At 38.0% G+C, this 18,641-nt stretch overlaps 1 protein-coding gene and 1 non-coding gene across 4 annotated transcripts in view; one reads left to right on the forward strand and one right to left on the reverse strand.

The window, feature by feature from the left end:
* GABRG3 (gamma-aminobutyric acid type A receptor subunit gamma3) overlaps nt 1–18,641 on the reverse strand; it is a 614,083-nt gene that overhangs the window by 417,911 nt on the left and 177,531 nt on the right. The gene's annotated exons all lie outside the window — the stretch shown is intronic.
* On the forward strand, nt 10,457–10,524 carry LOC116858366. Its single transcript, XR_004380895.1, has one exon. It is a non-coding gene; the product is annotated as a small nucleolar RNA SNORD29 (small nucleolar RNA).

Consider the following 18,641-nt stretch of genomic DNA (forward strand, 5'->3'; position numbering starts at 1 on the left):
TGATGTATTCTAAAAGCTATTCCCACTGTATGGGGGCAGAGCTTTGGTGAGGGATAAGTGATACCAGGGCTTGAGAAAAAAATGTTAAAAAAAAAAAAAATTCTGGGACATCCTGAGGAGAATCATGTGAAAAGTCACAGAAGCCAACTTATGGTGTAAGAGTGGGTTAGCCTAAGAATGGCCATCCTGAAGGCCAGGAAGCCATTTTACTGAGCATCCCTAACCAGCCCACACAGCATATGTGACTTGAGATAAGAGAAAATAGCTAAAATCTGAAAAAACAACTCAATCATATACCACCAGGGTGGTTAGGCAATGATGCCACAGGGACCAGATGTTAAAAGAAAAACAAATAGTTAACATGCAGAGATCACTATCCTGCAAGACAGGGGTTTCCCTTGGTTTGCAAATGTCCCGGTGATTTACAACAAAAAGGCTATCTTTTCAATGCCTCAATTTCCAGAGACAAATGGCTCAGTTCCGCAAGGCCTAAGGTCCCCCTCCCCACCATAAAACTGAGGGAGGATGAGGCAGAAGGAAATGTAAATAAAGCTAAATTTCTTCTATACCTAAATCACACTTAACCGCCAGGATGGCGCCAGGGTGACACCGGGGTGGCAAAAGGATAAACAAAGTTAAACTGTCAAAGTGGGGCACAAGATATGTATGTAGCTATGAAAAAGTGCCTTGAAAATGCTATATAAACCCTTGGCTTTGAGTGCTCGGGGTCCTTGCTGAAACCCGCTGCGCCGGACAGATACTTGGACCCCAGCTAGCTGGAAATAAACCTCGCTGTGTGACTTGCATTATCGAGAGTGTTCTCTGTCTAATTGAGGGGTGGTCGGCTCTGTACCCTAAAATGGGACTTCCATTGACCAAAGACAGAAATATGTGAGAATCAAAACGTAACCATTTTAACTGACTGAAATACACTGAATGTATAAGAATGAGTAAGTTTATAATGATATTTAACAAGGTACAAGGGTGAGAAGGGAAAGAAGTGAAAGAGAGAAAAGGAAAGGGAAGAGAAAGAGGGGACTGGGGAGCAGGAGGAGGAGAGAGAGGGAACAGTCATTGGACAACACTGGAGAGAACTGGAGCACAACCCACTCTGCAAACTGACAACTGGGGGGAGAGATCTCACATCTATCCTTCATTTCCTATACAGTAACCTTTCCAGGTAACCAGATAGCTCTAATTGGTTGAGGGAAAGTAGTTTTGCTCCAAGAAGCTCTATTAAAAGTGGAAGAGATGGCATCGGATGTGATGCAGTATTTGCAATGCACAGAAGGAGGGGTAATAGAACAGGTTAAACGGCCTAGTGAGAAAGGAAAGAGCAAAATTTCTTTAGCAGATCACTGTGAGATAAGGAAACTGAAGGGCTCCCTAAAAATCTGCTTTTTCTCCTTTTCCTGCTTCAGTTCCTTCTAGGACCTGCACCTCCATCCCACTTGACATATGCCTTGTAAAGCAAATGGCATATGTCCTCCTTATAAGGGACAAGGAGTTAATGATTTCTACAGAACAGGTAACATCTAAGGAAGAACCAGGTGAGAATGACCAGATGAAGCTATCATATGCAGATTCCAGACCACCAGAGCTAGACATCTTAATGCCAAGGCCCTGGCTCCAAGGAATAATACCAGGTCCTCATCTTTGTTCTAACTGGTTCCTGGATACCTGGGAGGACATGGACACCAGAACACCATCCTCAGTAAAACCTCCGGACTCCAAAGAGGAGACTTATTCCTTTCCTTTCTGAGTTTCCCAGACACTCTGTCTGTTATCTCTCTGTATACCTTCAATAAACTCTGCTTTCATGTCCTGCTGGCTCCTGTTTGATTTCTGTCCTGTGCACAAAAAAGGACCCTGTTGGCTGTTCCTGCAGGAACCCCTCTGATTTCTGTGACCTGGCTTGCTGGCATCAAATGCTATGGAAAACAAGCAGATGGAGGTTCTGTTGGAGAACAAAGGACATTCAACATACATGTAGGAATTTCCAAGTGGGGATAGTGGAGTCTGATACTGCTTTAAGCAAGGAAGCCACACAAATACTTTCGAATGTAGACTGGGCATTACATATGGGATGTCAGAGAAGTACTGGCAATTTTGTTGGTAGTATAATAACATTGTTTTAGCTGTTAAAAGTCCTTTATTTATTTTTTTTAAACAATGAGTTCTCAAGTACCTAAGGATAAATGATGAGAGGCTTGGGTTTGAAATTAAAACCCCCAAAATTTGGTATTTTGGTAAAAACACGAAAAAGTGTGGAGAAATAGTCATAATTATTGAATCAAGTGATGGGCATACAGAGTTTCATTATACTATTCTCTGGTTTTGCATGCATTTAAACATTTCAAAATAAAATTTTCTTGCAAATATTATTGTAAGAGAAAAGAACCTCAAATACACTACAAGTAGAAGATAAAGTCTTACAGTCTTTGGAGCAAGGAATGTCATTTAGAATTTCCATACTAGGTGTCCACTCTCCCCTTGCCCCCTTACCATCCCCCTTTTTCATAAAACCATACCAACCATATCCAGATGGCTTGGAATTGCTAGCCAAAGGAGCAGACATAATGGGTATTTGCGTTTGGGTTATCTTCTGAACACTGCTAGAATGCAGATAATTCCCTGCTAATGGGACCCTAACTGCATACAGCATTTCCCTACATCAATAAAGAGAATCACACACAGAGCATTTTGAAATGAAGTAGGTAGTTAAAATGCAACAAGAAGAAAGCCCTGACATATCAGCTTTAGAGCTAGCAAATGATTATAGACTTTTAGAATGGCGCATTATATGCCTCTGTCACAAGCGATGAGTCTGTTTGATGGGGGTGCTGCTCTCTTAATACAGGAGTGAGGTTTACAAGCAGAAAGAGCATTTCTCTAGGTGCATTCACACATGAATGAGTGAAATTCAGGCCACCCAGATGATGATGGGGTACAAACTGCTGCTGGCAACCTGACAGCCCTGATCTGACAGAGTGGCTGGATGCTTTGCCCAGTATTCCCAGACTCACCACTTAATCCTGAGACGGCAGTTTGCACAAGAGAAATGCGACTAGGATTTCTGGGTACAGAGACCTGAGCAATGAGGCTGGCTGTGGACTAGAGGCCCTTCTCTAAAGGTCTGAGTAGCATGGAAATCCCTGAGTCCCTAGAGGGGGAGTAAGGTACCTGCCCAGTAATAACTGGGATTAAACTAAGTGATGGGGCTTGCAGTTACACTGAACTAAAAAGGATTCAGTGGACATCTCTGGATCATGGAGGTTAGGAACTGCAGGTGCACTCTTGCTAGATGTGTTAACTAAATGAGGTAGTACTGCAGAAGACCCTGTCCAGATCCACCTGTCCTGTTGAAACTTGGAGCTAGAGAAAGACAGAGAAGACCCCATGGAAGTAGTAACAGAAGTGTCAGAGAGGAGTTAAATATGCAAAAGAGCGGGATAGTGACTTGTCTAAGTCACACAAGTCATGGCTCTGAGCCAAAGGGTTTCAAAGGAGGAAAGGGGAGTGAAGGTCAGAGTGGAACCCAGTGCTGACAATCCCCAGGAAAATTTTACAACCAGGAAATCCATCAACCTGAGAACTCAAGGTCTTCCAGGATTTCACAGGGTCAACAACTCCATGCACTCAGGAAGCTTCACTTCTCAGCACCAACACTGTGTAAGAAATGCTGTGTCAGGTGGCAAGAGAGGAAAACATTCTCTCTCCTTCTCCCACTTTTTCTCTCTCTTTTCTCTCTCCCTTATTACTTGTTCTCCATACACATCACACACACACACACACACACACACACACACGTGCACGCACGTGTGCGCACGCGCGTGCAACTTGCGGAGAAAGGCAATGGCATGGCCGGTACTTTGGGGCCCTTCTATCAGGAATAATGACTCTATAAGAACACTTACATGCAAAACTATTCCTTTATTTCTAGCTGTTAGATTGAACCAAGTGGAAGAAAAATAATTTATATTTAATATTAGAAGATATCATTAATTAAAGTGAAGGGGTTTCAAGATTTAAGATTGATGCAGAATCTCAAAGCTATAATTTATTTCTTAATTTAGGAGCATGGATTCTAAAATACTGGTGCTTCATCTGCCTTACCAAATTATTGACTATAATTTTAGGAGAAACTTATGATGATCTGGCTCTAGCATCAAACCCACCCAACCCACTTCTGAGCAGTGTAATCCAGGCTTCTATGCCCTGAGACACTAGTCCTCTCTTCTTATCCTTCTCTTGTCACCCCAGCACCAGACCATGCCCAGCTCTTTCTTTTCTGTCACCCGCCCTGGTGAAGTCTGAGTCAGCTACAGAGCGAGAGCTAAAAGCCCAATCTGGAAGGGACAGACTTGAAAGTAGTAATTATATATTTTCAATTTGAAAAATGCTTGAGTTGAGAGATTCAAAATCTATTTGGGGAATGCATAAATAATATACTGATAATTGGCACATTTTTTACATCAGCCTTCCTATTTTAAACACTCATTTAAAACAATTGGCAAAAAAATGCTAACAAAATGAAAATGAAATCTTATTTCTTTCACACATCTTATTTTTCACATTCTTTACATGATTCCACTGTAATGATTTCAAAATAATCAAGAGTGCTAATACTGCTATTGAAAAATGAATGTATTAGGTAATTAATTTGAGTATTTGGTCAATTTACATTTGATGTGATTATTGGTATGTTTCTATTTGTCTTCTGTCTTGTTATTTGTTCTCTATTTTTTCTATCTGTCCTCTGGTCCTTATAGTTCTTTGATGTCTTCTTTTGGATCAACTAAGTATTTTTTCATATTTCACTGTATCTCCCTTATTTGCTTTTAAGCTACACCTCTTTGTGTTTTTTTTTTTAATTGGTGGCTCTATGCTTTATAATATGCATCTTTTATCAGAATCTACTATAAACTAGTATTATATTATCTACATAACATATGATATTAGAAACTTAGGAGTATATCCTTTGTGCTATGTACCATGTTATTTCCATATATATTATAAACTTAATTCTACATTATTATTACTTGTTCTTTAAATGGCCAATTGCCTTTTGAAGATATTAAGAAATAAGAAGTGTTTTAAATTTCCCTATATATTTACATTTATCTGAGCTCTTCAATCCTTCAGTGAACAACTTCCATTTAGTATAACCTTCCTTCAGCATGAAAAAATTTTTCATGTTTCTTATAGTTTATCCCTGCAAATAATGAATTCTCTCACTCATTAATCATAGAGTATCTTACCCTCACCTTCATTTTTGAAAGATGTTTTCCTTAGATATAGAATTTTTTTAATACCTCTTTCTCTCTCTCCGCCCCCCCCCCACCCTTCTCCAAAAGGAAAGTTCATGTGGGAACAAAGTGAGAAGGTTCTGTGTACAAGCTACGAACATCGGAAACCAACGTTGACAGCACCTTGATCTGGAACTTCTGGTCTCCAAAACTATGAGAAAATAGATTTATGTTTTTCAAGCTACCCAGTCTGTGGCATTTTGTGTTAGCAGCCCTAAGAGGCTAGTATAATAATGTTCATAGTTACCTGATTTGTAATAGCCCAAAACTGGAAACAACTAAAATTTCTCTCAGCAAGTACATAGTTAAGGAGTCTGTGGTACATCCATACTATGGAATATCACTCAGCAGTAAAAAGAAATAAACTAGTTATTCACTCTACAACTTGGATAGTACTTAAGGACTTTGTGTGGAGTGAGAGGGAAAAAAAAAGCCTATCTCATAAGGTCACATAATGTGTGATTCCACTTATATAACATGCCCTAAAGGAAGAAAAGTGTAGAAATGGAAAATAGATTGGCAGTTGTTGGGGATTAGAAATGCAGGGTATGACCATAAAAAGGCAGCAGGAGAGAGATCTTTGTGATGATGGAATAGGGTGATGGAATGGCTTTGTATCTTCATTGAAATTTTGGGTACAGAAATATAAACATGTGATAAAATGGCATTAAACTATGTCCACCCACACACTATAACAATCCCAATCTCCTGGTTTTGACACTGTAGTTATATAAAATGCAAATTTGGGGGGAAACTGGGTGAGGGATACACAGGACTTCTCTACACTACTGTTGCATTTTCCTATAATTATTTAAAGTAAAATACATTTATTTGATATATGTAAATAAAATAAAACAGATGTATTTTATTTTAAATAGTTATTTACCTGAGCATATCTTATAGTTATTTCAAAATGAAAAGTTAAAAAAATTCATGAAGAAACCCACAAAAGTATTGCTGTCATTGATGTCTTTGAAGTTACCTATGGTAGCTTTAAAACTCATGAAAAATCTGCAGTCTATCATATAACACATACTACGTGTTTTAATATAAACTTTTTTTAAGATAAATTTTGTTAGAAGTACATGAAAACCCTATGCCAACCCTGGGGTTTTCTGCTTTTCCAGACATACTTCAGTATCCCCCAGTGAGAGGAAGTTTAAACTCAGCTATCATTGGGTTGAAGCTACTCTCTGCCACTTCTCAGTCTTGTGCTCCCCCAAATAATTATCTTTGTAAACAACAGTTTTCTTATCTGAAAAATATGGGCAAAAATTTTGTTTGAAGGCTCATTGTGGAATGAGACTCGGAAATGATAAATACAGAACCTACGATAGTTTCCGACACCCAGTAGGGATCGCATGTTGTAACTGTGTACTCATAAAATAGGTCTAGCATAGGTATGCATGTGTAATATATTTTTTAATCATAAGCAAATTCACATAAAGTCACCTATTTAAACAAAAACATTGTCTTCAGGGTAAAATATATTTTTCTACTCTCCAAAAAATGAAAATTACTAATCAGAGAGGGGAAAAAAACAACTCAAGGATCACAGAGAAGAGTAACAAAAGATTATAAATTCACTTTTTCTAAGAGATGTGAAAATCTTCTCTAATGTATAAAACATTTAAAATATTATTCAAATTTATATATTAAGAATTAAAAGCAAGAGAGGAGGGGAGGTAAAAATATAACTAGGGATGGAAGAGCTAAAGTTGTTCTCAAAGATGAAAAGAGTTTCCAAGAGAAAATTAAGAATAAGAGTGAAAATACCTGTGGAAGAAAGGAGACAGGGTGGGAGAGATGAAGTGTAAGCACACAGTAAAGTAATAGGGATAAAGAGGAATTATTAGGCATTGAGAAAATTCTAAAATCTTAAGCAAAGGTCATTGTCACAGGTGTCTCCCTTGGGACAATTGTCCTAGAAGCTTACAACTTGCCTTTTTGCTCCTTGAAATTCCCAGTGAGCTCTCTAATCATTTTTCATGGTTCTTCCCTATTTTCTGAAAAATAACAGAGGATCCATTGAGTAGGATAGTGATCATAAGTGAAAAAGATGTTCTCTAGTCTTCAACAGTAAACTAAGGAATATCACACACACAGAGTGAAATAAAGTAAAAATCCAGAATACTGTTGTCCTTGATTAAATTCCAGCCTTGGAAATAGCTGGAAGAATTACCTGCCTCTAGCTAGTCATTGGATTTCCCCTTTTCTGAGTTTAAGTCTATTTCAAATACTATCTATGCCTTTTCTATCAAAAGGAATGATTTTGGAATTGGAAAATGTAGTATGATAAGAAGAATGATGACAACAACAGTGATGATGACTGACAAATATCATTTATTGGATGTTTACTGCACACCAGCTCCACCAGGAACATTATGCACCATGTCTTATTGAATTATTATTTATTATAATGTATTAAAATTAACATTTATTGAGAGCCAAATAAGTTTAAGCATGCTACTCTATTTACAAGCATTATTTCATTGATCCTTACACTTTCATATGAGAAAAGTGAATCAGAGAGGGGTCAAGTGCCTTGTTCACATTCATTTAAATAAAGTGAGAGTGCTGTCTTCCAGTTCATCTTTCTTTGACCATTTTCAGGATTCCATTTATTCAATAATTATTTATTTATTTATTTATTTATTTATTTTTATTTATTTGACAGAGATCACAAGTAGGCAGAGAGGCAGGCAGATAAAGAGAAAGGAGGAGGCAGGCTCTCCACTGAGCAGAGAGCCTGATGCGGGGTTTGATCCCAGGACCCCGGGATCATGACCCGAGCTGAAGGCAGAGGCTCTCACCCACTGAGACACCCAGGCACCCCTCAATAATTCTTTTTTAACTGCTTACAAGGCATTGCATTAAGAGGATGTCATAAATGGACTCTTGTAACTAACTGTAACTAGTTTTCCTTTGGTGATACAGCTAACAGGTGGCTTAGCTGAACCACAAACCCAGGTCTGTCTAACTGTAAACCTTGTTCTTTATCTGTATGACCAACCATCTCTTCAGTAAGGTAACTGAGGCTCACTGGAGTTAAGTTATAGTACTTGAAATAACGAACACTTCAATCTCCTAAACTAGGCAACTGCATGCATTTATACAGCAAGTGTTTATCACACTCTGAGCACTGTTGTCAGGACTTCTCAGCCACATTTTGCAATCCTACTAATATATTTTTTTATTTTATTTTATTTTATTTTTAATAAACATATAATATATTTTTATCCCCAGGGGTACAGGTCTGTGAATCGACAGGTTTACACACTTCACAGTACTCATCTTAGCACATATCCTCCCCAATGTCCATAATCCCATCCCCTAAACCCACCTCCCCCCAGCAACCCTCAGTTTGTTTTGTGAGATTAAGAGTCACTTATGGTTTGTCTCCCTCCCAATCCCATCTTGTTTCATTTACTCTTCTCCTACCCTCTTAACCCCCCATATTGCATCTCCTCTCCCTCATATCAGGGAGATCATATGATAGTTGTCTTTCTCCGATTGACTTATTTCGCTAAGCATGATACTCTCTAGTTCCATCCACGTCGTCGCAAATGGCAAGATTTCATTTCTTTTGATGGCTGCATAGTATTCCATTGTGTATATATACCACATCTTCTTGATCCATTCATCTGTTGATGGACATTTAGGTTCTTTCCATAGTTTGGCTATTGTAGACGTTGCTGCTATAAACATTCAGGTGCATGTGCCCCGTCGGATCACTATTTTTGTATCTTTAGGGTCAATACCCAGTAGTGTAATTGTTGGGTCATAGGGTAGCTCTATTTTCAACATTTTGAGGAACCTCCATGCTGTTTTCCAGAGTGGTTGCACCAGCTTGCATTCCCACCAACAGTGTAGGAGGGTTCCCCTTTCTCCGCATCCTCGCCAGCATCTGTCATTTCCTGACTTGTTAATTTTAGCCATTCTGACTGGTGTGAGGTGATATCTCATTGTGGTTTTGATTTGTATTTCCCTGATGCCCAGTGATATGGAGCACTTTTTCATGTGTCTGTTGGCCATCTGGATGTCTTCTTTGCAGAAATGTCCGTTCATGTCTTCTGCCCATTTCTTGATTGGATTATTTGTTCTTTGGGTGTTGAGTTTGCTAAGTTATTTATAGATTTTGGACACTAGCCCTTTATCTGATATGTCATTTGCAAATATCTTCTCCCATTCTGTTAGTTGTCTTTTGGATTTGTTAACTTTTCCTTTGCTGTGCAAAAGCTTTTGATCTTGATGAAATCCCAATCAATGTTTATAGCAGCAACGTCTACAATAGCCAAACTATGGAAAGAACCTAGATGTCCATCAACAGATGAATGGATCAAGAAGATGTGGTATATATACACAATGGAATACTATGCAGCCATCAAAAGAAATGAAATCTTGCCATTTGCGACGACGTGGATGGAACTAGAGGGTATCATGCTTAGCGAAATAAGTCAATCGGAGAAAGACAACTATCATATGATCTCCCTGATATGAGGAAGTGGAGATGCAACATGGGGGGTTAAGGGGATAGGAGAAGAATAAATGAAACAAGATGGGATTGGGAGGGAGACAAACATAAGTGACTCTTAATCTCACAAAACAAACTGAGGGTTGCTGGGGGGAGGGGGTTTAGGAGATGGGGGTGGGGTTATGGACATTGGGGAGGGCATGTGCTATGGTGAGTGCTGTGAAGTGTGTAAACCTGTCGATTCACAGACCTGTACCCCTGGGGATAAAAATACATTATATGTTTATTAAATAATACTAATATTAATAATAACGAAGTGACTGAAGAGACATAATTAGTGTTGGCTGTGAACCTTGATTCTTGGATCAAAATAACATAGCTATGGAAGACATTTCAAGTGCAACTGGAAAATTTTTGACCATAGATTAGATACTAAATGATAACTTTATTTTAGTGGTATTGTGAGTAGGGAGTAGAGCTTTCATTCATAAGTAGGGAATCTGAAATATTCAGAGGTGACATTCTGTGATGCCTGCAACTTATTTTCAACATATTAGCAAAAAGGAATGTCTCTGTGTGTGTGTGTGTGCATGTGTGTGTGTGTGTATGTGTGTGTGGAGAGAGAGAGAGAAAGAGAAAGTAAATTTGGAAAAGTTAAGAGTTAATATAGATCAGTCTATGATGAATCAAACTTAGCTCACTATGACTTAGACTATGAAAACATGTGAACAACTGAGAAACTGGAGATTGCAGGAGTAAAGGGATGCCATGTGGAAGGAACTTTCATAACCCACAGCTCTATCTTTCCTTGGGCACTGTTACAAGTAACGTGCTTATTTGCTCAGAGGTCCAGCATAATATCTGGTGTCCAAGAATGATTTGAGGGAACATAAGCAATATTTCTTCTCAACTCCAGTCTGAGGTTAAGAAGTTCTGAAGAGAGAGCAAGACATATATAATGGAATCCAGCTCTTTAAGGATATCAAAAGGGATTTTTCAAGCCATTTTTTGTACAATCTAGCTGTTCAAATTAGCACACAACTATTTCTTTATAAATAAAAGTTTTTTTTTTTTTTTTGACATTCATAAGTAATCTAGGAGCCAGTGGGGAGTCTCTGCATATGTTGAATAGAGTAGAAATATAGTAAGAGCAGTGTTTTTCAGCAGAATTTGCCTGAGAGTGGTATTGGTAGGCTGATGGGTCAGGATTGTTGAGAGGGATTTAGGGTGAGAAGGCATGTGAAAAGAGTGAGACTGCAGAGAATCAGAGGCACGAGTTAGAGAATGATTTCCATATATCTAGGCTCCACCAGACCTGGATTGACTACTAAAATAGTAGGCAAATCTCTTAACCTCCATTTGATTCCTTCTTTTTCATTTTAGGAAAACTGCCTGCAAACTCTTGGGTTAAGAGAATCAAATAGGTAAGATAATTTAAATGTTTTAAATCCAATAATAATGATGCCTTACATTTATATGTTCAAGATAGTTTTCTATTTGTCCTTTATCCTAGCTGCTAACTAGATCCTTATTCTTCCTCATGCCAACCCTTCTCCTGCTCATAATCTATATCTAAGAGCCTCAAAGAGATGTTTGACACATCTAAGGAACAATCCTAGGGACGCCTGGGTGACTCAGTTGGTTCAGCATCCAACTCTTGGTTTCAGCTCAAGTCATCATCTCAGAGTCATGATCTTAGAGTCATGAGATCGAGCCCCAAGTTGGGCTGTGCACTAATGAGGAAGTCTGAGATTCTCTCCCTCTCCTTCTGCCCCTCCCTCCACTCATGTTCACTCTCTCTTTAAAGCAAATTAATACATAAACAAACAAACAAACAAACAAATAAATAAATATTTAAAAATAAATAAATAATGGGGCACTGGCTGGTTCAGTCAGTTAACCATCTGCCTTCAACTCAGATTATGATCCTGGGGTCCTGGGACAGAGCCTCCCTCACATTGAGCTCCCTAGTCAGCAGAAAGTCTGCTTCTCCCTCTCCCTCTGACCTTCCCCCTGTCCATGCTCTCTCTTTCTCAAATGAATAGATAAAAACATTTTTAAGAAAGAGAGAGAGAGAGAGAGAGATGAAGAAAGAACAAGCCCAGTTTGCTCCCTGGACAGTTAAAATGTAACGCTAGTCTTTCCTCTAATCCTAGTCTAGAAAATACTAGATACATTTGACAAGCTTTATCCATTGTATATGATTTCCTTTGTTGCTGGGTACTGCCATCTGATCTGGCACCTGCCATGTCCAAAAGGTGCCATTATAGGGGTGCCTGGGTGGCTCAGTGGGTTAAAGCCTCTGCCTTCAGCTCGGGTCATGATCCGAGGGTCCTGGGATCTAGCCCTGCATCTGGCTCTCTGCTCAGCAGGGAGCCTGCTTCCTCCTGTCTCTCTCTCTGCCTGCCTGTCTGCCTGCTTGTAATCTCCATCTGTCAAAAAAAAAAAAAAATCTTCAAAAGGTGACATTATAATTAGCTCACTTGTCCTGTAGCTCTCAGAGGACCAAAACTGCACAGTGGTTAGTAGCAAAGTGAGAAAGAATTAACTTCACCCTTTTGTGTAGACCCTGGCTTAAGAAATTATAAATTGGGGCTGCAAGGGCCCCAATATCCTACAATGGTTTCAGTGATAGCTTTAACCTCTGCCTCCCACATCTCTTCAGGTACCATAGAAGAAAGGGAGTGTCAGATACCATACTCAGAATGATCATTCATGTGTATTAACCAAAACTTTGTAAATGAATCCAATTTGCCTTTCCTGGTGCTCTTTTTCTTTGATTGAGATCTCTTAGGAAATTCCTTAATATATCAAGAAGTACAATTTGTCCACGCTCCCTAATTTTCCTTAGTGAGCAGATATTTTGGAACAAAAGTGACAACTGCAGTACTACAGTAACAGTTAAGAGGTGTTGAAAAAACATGTTATCTATTTTATTACATAAATTTTTCCTTCATTTTTATGAATTATAGTATATGTATAAAGTCTATTCCTATCATTTTTTTAATAACCTCCTTAAAAACAGATCTTTTATTTATTTTTTTCCTTTGAATAGCCCAATCACCATTTGGTAAATACACAATAATGGCAGCTGCATCTGGTCTCACATTCTGTAGTTCATTAAAGTAGAACATATTAAGTACTGAAACATGCTCCCAGTTTTCAGGATTCTATGCATTGTTTAAGATAGTTTTTCTAATACGTGGTCATGGAGCAAATGGATATCATAGTGGGGGAAAAAATTAACCTTGACTCCTACCTCATGTCATAGACAAAAATCAAGTTGAAGTAGATTATAGACATATATGTGAATGTTAAAATATTAAAACTTTAAGAATATATATATCTTTAAAATTTTATTTATTTATTTATTTATCAGAGAGGGAGAGAGAGCACAAGCAAGCAGAGTGGCAGGCAGAGTTAGAGAGAGAAGCAGGCTCCCTGCTGGGCAAGGAGACTGATGCAGGACTTGATCCCAGGACCCTGGGATCATGACCTGAGCCGAAGGCAGTGGCTTAACAACTGAGCCACCCAGGCATCCCAAGAATAAAATTTTTAAAATATGTTCATGATTTGGAGAAAGGCAAACATCTCTTAAATAGGACATTGAAACATAAGCATAAAAGAACAAACTGATAAATTGAATTTCTGTAAAATTAAGAAATTCCTTCATCAAATACATCATGAAAATATGTGCAGACATTAAAAATGTTGGGGTTGGAGAGGAGAAGTGAGTTGGGGGAACACGGAGGGAGAGACAAACCATGAGAGACTGTAGACTCTGAAAAACAAACTGAGGGTTTTGGAAGGGAGGGGTTGGGGGTTGAGTGAGCCTGGTGGTAGGTATTATGGAGGGCACGTATTGCATGGAGCACTAGGTGTGGTGCATAAACAATAAATTCTGGAACACTGAAAAGAAATAGAATAAAATGAGAAAAAAATGTTGGGGTTTCCTAACTTCAGAGATCCTCAGCTGTGACACAAACTGCTTCACATTTATCCCACAGAACTTGGGGAGCAAGGAGAATAGAGGGAAATATGGAACTTATGATGATTGCAGTGACCTGAATAATAAAGTCCTTTGTCTTTGAACCAAGCATCTCCTGTCTTCTCCCAGAATCTATGAAACTGTAGTAGGGCAACTTGTTAACTCACAAGTGAGGTAATATCTCAGACTGTCACGGTTCTAGATAAGGAGAACCATGAAGAATCTCAAGAGTTAGAGGGTCTCGGTAGCTTAGGACAAGAACTTGTAATGTGTCCAAAAGAGAAGAGGGAGTTAAAACACCATAAAACAAAGAGAGCTGGTGATTGTCTTTCTCCATCCCAATAAAATATGGAATTTCCTGATCTTTGGAGGCTGAATCAAAAACCCAAGATTCAGTGACACAGAAATAAAAGGTGAGCACACAATGCCATTTCCTTATTTGGTTTCCAGCATATGTCCACAGGTTTGCAACTTCCCAAGCAAAGGACAAAAAAAAAAAAAAAAAAAAAAATCCTTGTGAAATTAATAAGCCAAAGTAAAAGGCCTAGAAATACTAACAAGCAGCACTTCCTCTAGATTCCCAGACTTCACTCCACTGTGAGACCTACAGAGAGCTTCCAATCATCCACGAGTACTTCCTTTCTAAATATTAATAAGATACAAGTGAGGAAATCCTCTATTATATAAAAATGTACTCCAAAACAAATAGGAAGAAATGGTACCAGAGGTATTAGAAGCAATGTGGGACCAGAAAAAAACTTCAAAGTAATGGTAATGTCCTCAGAGAGAGAAGAGACATTCTTAAGTCATCAAAATAATAGCAGGATGCCGTTAATGAGGAATATTCCAAGGACAAGAAAGTCCTTTGGAGTTATTGTTTGTTTATTTGTTTTTCAAAATTAGTAGATAGTTGGAGAGTAAATTGGTAAAAAATTCCTAAAAACTAGTGCAATAAGAAAAATGTATACAATATAAAGAGGTTATAATAAAATTATAAGAGAAAGATAATACCATAGAAGAAAGAATTTATTAAAGAAATAATATAATAAAGTCATCAGAGAAAGATGGTGGTGGCTTACCTCTTCCCATAAACACAAATAGATAACTATCAAATCATCCTAAATACTCCAGAAATAGACCTAACGAACAAACACCACAACTGAAGAGAGAGAAGAGGCCACATAGAAGAAGGTAAGAAGTGGGGAAAAAATGAGAAGGGAAAGAGAGAGAGAGAGAGGAACAGACAAGGTAATGCACAAGGGGAATATTTCACCAAAGCCACTGGCTTGGAAAATGAGAAGTGTTGAATTACATGACTTCATGAAATGAGCAAAGGTTAAAGGCTGAAGTTTTAAAGGTCAGCAAGCTTGGCTGATATAAAGCCTGGAGGGCGCTGCCCTACTCTTGGAAAGAAGAAAGGCAAACAAACTGGAGGCAGACACCCTAGACCTAGACACATCAATCTGAAGAGAATGTGGGGCCCACCGTGGGGAGATTATTCACTTTTCTTAGAATACATCCCTGAGAGGCAGCTTCCATGGAGATACCTCTCAGGGAACACAGGAATTGTCCAGTGTCATTTCCCTCTGCTGACCTTCAGTATAAACAGAGCCACCTGTGGGAAACAGCACAGCACAGACACTGGCTGCCTAACTTACCTACAGTAAGCTCTATCCCTCTGCTCTGGTAGGAGTGCCCTTCTCAGTCACACTTGTCTCAGTCCCAGCACTGCAGACCCCTCCACCAGAAGGACCCTCACAAACCCCTCTCAATACTGCTTCTCTGAACCAGAATTCTGTAGGGCCTCAGTTATAGTAGAGGTGGTGACAAGTCTCATTTCACAAGCAGACCAGAGCACACCTCATTAAAACTCACCACATTCAGGCCACAGACCAAACACTGACTATGGCATGCAAGGAGAGCCTCAGCAGATGACTGGCGTGAAGGATAGAGCAGGCAAAACAGAACAGAGCTCATGTGCACACAGTGGAGACACTCCTGGAAGCACCAGGCCCCAGGCACTACAGGACATCTTCATGAAGCAATTACTTTCAAAAGCAGGTGACATAACTGACTTTTCTAACACAGAGAAGGCATAGACTCAGAAAATAAATGCCAAGATGGAGGAAATTATCCCAAATGAAAGAACAAGTCAAGAGCATGGCTAGATCAAAGTGAAATGGATACGAGTAACGTCTCTCATGGAGCACTTCAAGCAAGAGGCATAAAGATACCAGCTCTGAGAAATTAATAGAGGACATCAGTGAACTCCTTACCAGAGTGATAAAAGAGTTAAAAAAGAATCAATAAGAGGTGAAGAGTGCAATATATGAGATTAGAAATGTGCTTGATCCAATGAACACCAGGCTGGAAGAAGTAGAGGAATGAATTAGTAATCTAGAAGGCAAACTAATTGAAAGCTTCATTAAGCTGAACAAAAGAGATAAAGAAGAATTCTAGATTATGAGAATAGACTTAGTGAATTCAGTGACTCCATTGAACATAATAACATTCATATTAAAGGAGTCCCAGAAGAAGAAGAGAGAGAGAAAGGGGGGCAGAAAATTTATTTGAAGAAATAATAACTCAAAACTTCTCTAACCTGAGGAAGGAAACAGACATCTAGATTCAGGGGACACAAAGAACTCACATCAAAATAAAAAACAGGCCAACATGAAGACATATTGTAATTAAATTTGTACAATATAATAATAAAGAAAACATGTTAAAAACAGCAAGAAGAAAAAAAAAAGTCCTTTATATATAAGGGAAAACACGTAGTTGGACATTTCTCAACACAAATGTAGCATTCCAGAAGGGAGTGGCATGATATAGTCAAAGTGCTAAATAGGAAAAATCTGCACCCAAGAATACTTGACCCAGAAAGCTATTATTCAAAATAGGAGAGACAAAGAGTTTCCTAGACAAACAACTAAAGGACCACTACACCAGCCTTGCAAGAAATATCAAAGGGGACACTTTGAGTTCAAAGGCGAGACCAAAAGTGACAAAATCAAGAATCATCAGAGAAAATCTCCAGAAAGAAAGACAAGTAATAAAATGGCAATAAATATATATTTATCAATAATTACTTTCAATGTAAATGGACTAAATGCTCCAATCAAAAGATAAAGGGCTTCAGAATGGTTAAAAAAAAAAAAAAGCTTCATCTATATGCTGCCTCCAAGAAATTCATTTTAGACCTAAAGATACACACAGATTGAAAGTGAGGTCATGGAAAAACATTTATCATGCAAATGGATGTCAAAAGAAAGCCAGAGTAGCAATACTTCTATCAGAGAAAATAGATTTTTAAAACGTGGACTATAAGAAGAGACAAAGAAGGGCACTACATAATCACAAAAGGGACAATCCAATAAGACGATATAACAATTGTAAATAGTTATACATCCAACATGGGGGCATCATTATGTATTAAACAGTTAATAACAAACATAAGGGAACTGATTGATAATAACACAGTAATATTATGGGACTTTAACACTCCACTTATATCAGTGGAAAGATCATCTAAACAAAACATCAAGGAAACAATGGCTTTGAATGACACATTTTTGACCACAGGGACTTAACAGGTATATTCAGGACATTTCATCCTAAACCAGCAGAATACACATTCTTTTCAAGTGCACATGGAACAGTCTCCAGAACAGACCACATACTAGGCCATAAAACAAGCCTCAGCATCACAGTCATAGTACATGCTTTTCTGACCACAATGCTATGAAACTGAAGTCAACCATAAGAAAAAAGTCTGGAAAGACCACAAATGTATGGAGGTTAAACAACATGCTACTAAACAATGAGTGTGCCAACCATGAAAGCAAAGAATAAATCAAAAAGTACATGGAAGCAAATGAAAATGAAAACATAGTAGTCCAAAACCTTTGGGATGCAATAAAATCCATCCTAAGAGGCAAGATAGCAATATAGGTTTACTTCATGAAGCAAAAACAAACCAAAGCAAAACAAAATGAAAAACAAACAAACAAAAACCACAAATAAACAACCTAACTTTATACCTAAACACCTAAAGGAGCTGGAAAAAGAACAACAAATGAAGCCTAAAGCCAGCAGAAGGAAGGAAATAATAAAGATTAGAGTAGAAATAAAAGATATAGGAAAAAAAAAAAACAACACAGATCTATGAAACCAAGACCGGGTTTTTTGAAAAAATTTTAAAAGTTGATAAACCTCTAGCCAGGCTTATAAAAACAAAAACAAAAACAAAAACAAATGAACAAACAAAATCACAAATGAAAACAGAGAAATAACAACCAACAACACAGAAATACAAACAATTCTTAGAGAATATTAACTATATGTCAACACATTAGACAACTTGGAAGAAATGGATAAATTCCTGGAACTATATAAACTCTGAAACAATAATAACTAGAAGACTAGCATAGATGGATAACATCTAAAGAAATTTAATCAATGCTCAAAAAACTCCAAACAGAAGTTCAATACCAGTTGGCATCACAGGCAAATTCTACTAAACATTTAAAGAAGATTTGATATCTACTCTACTCAAAGTATTTAAAAAACGTAAGAAGGGAAGAAAAACTTCCAAATTCTTTCTATGATATCAGCATTACCTTGATACCAAACCCAGATTAAGACTCCACAATAAAAAAAAAAAAGAATTACTGGCCAATATTCCTACTGAAAAGAGATACAAAAATTCTCAATAAGCTCCTAGGAAACCAAATCCAACAATACATTAAAAGAATCATTCACCATGATCAAGTGGGATTCATTCCTAGGTTGCAAACATGGTTCAATATTCACAAATCTCTCATTGCAATATATCACATCAGTAAAAGAAAACGTAAGAAATGTATGA

Source organism: Lontra canadensis, unplaced genomic scaffold (assembly GCF_010015895.1).
Source record: "Lontra canadensis isolate GAN:19392208 unplaced genomic scaffold, GSC_riverotter_1.0 scaffold135, whole genome shotgun sequence".
Lineage (NCBI taxonomy): Eukaryota > Metazoa > Chordata > Mammalia > Carnivora > Mustelidae > Lontra > Lontra canadensis.